The following is a 1,377-nucleotide window of genomic DNA, read 5'->3' as shown; positions in this document are numbered from 1 at the left end:
TTTTTGTATTTTTATTTTTTTGTGGTACTGGGGTTCCTGGAAGCCCTTCTACCCCCGGGGTACACTCCCTGACCTATTTTTTATATTTTTATTTGGAAACAGGGTCTCTTAAGCCAGCGCGGCTGGCTTCGAACCTGCGCGATCGATCCTCCTGTCTCCACCTCCCAAGCGCGTGGATTACAAGTGTGCGCCACCACGCCCTGCTAGTTTTGTATTTAATAATTTTTTCATAGTTTGGCGAATTCTTCCTTTCTCTTTGATTCCCTGAATCCACTCTTATTAAGTTGTCGAATTGCTATTGTCTATTTTGTCCTTTTTATCTCTATTCCATGACCAACTGCCAACACCCCAGACCCAGACTATTTTATCCCATATTTAGGTTAAGAGCCCTCTAACCAGTTGCAGAACCCAAACTTTTCCTTCAATGTGGACTACACACAAAACTAAACCAATGATCTTAAAAGGTTTCACCAAGAGGACAGTGACTTCCAAGTTACCCATTTTGTCATTTACCCACCGTGTCTAGGTTTATCTAACATTACTTAGAATCCTTCTCTAACGAGGCCACCCAGCGTCCTCAAAAATCCTCTCAAATGCAGTTTTACATCCTTTCCCTGTCCCTCGGCATAACGAAATCCCGAGGCGCCTTCCCTGAGGGTCTGCATCATTTCAACCCAAGCACCAGCTCTCCCTCGCTCTGCCCTCTTCCCACCCAGCGGCCTGCACCGAACGTTTCTACACTGTATTAACTCAAAACTATGTCGCAGATCGAGGTGTTCATTTTCCTTTGTCAGGAAAGACTCCCATTCTTCTCGTTTAAGCCTCACGGGGCCTGGCTCAAAACCGCGTAAGCTCTCCGCAAACACGAGTCAACTTTAACTGAACCGAATCGGGCGGAGTGCGCGGAGGCTGAGGCCGCGAGCGCCGGGAAGAGACCAGGCTGACGACTCGGCGGACGGACCGGAAGCGCCGGGTGCGACACAAAAGGGGCTTCGGACAGAAACGCCGGGGCCGGGGCGCGGGCACGCGCGGGCAGCCGGGCGCCCGGCCGTTGTGGGCGTGGCCGGCCGTCTCGCGGGAGCAGCGGTTGGGCGGGCCGTTGTCCCCGCGGGCGGGGCGAGTTGCTAAGGAAATGAGCGCCCGCAGCGCCGCGCCGCGCCGGCCGGGCGGGGTCTGGAGCGGCGGCGTTTCCGCTTCCGCTCCCTCGCACTCCCGTCCCGTTACCGCCTCCTGGCCGCCTCGCGCCTTTCACCGGCACCTTGCGTCGGCCGCGCCGCCGGGCCCGCTCCTGCCACGCGCGCCCCGGGGCTCCGGCTCCGGCGCCGGCACGGGTCGCGCCCGCTCGCCTGTCGCTGAGGCCGCCGGCTCGCCGCCGCC

This window comes from Muscardinus avellanarius (genome assembly GCF_963383645.1).
Source record: "Muscardinus avellanarius genome assembly, chromosome: 15".
Taxonomy (NCBI): domain Eukaryota; kingdom Metazoa; phylum Chordata; class Mammalia; order Rodentia; family Gliridae; genus Muscardinus; species Muscardinus avellanarius.
The sequence above is the reverse complement of the archived record's forward strand: the minus strand, read 5'-3'. Positions refer to the sequence as shown.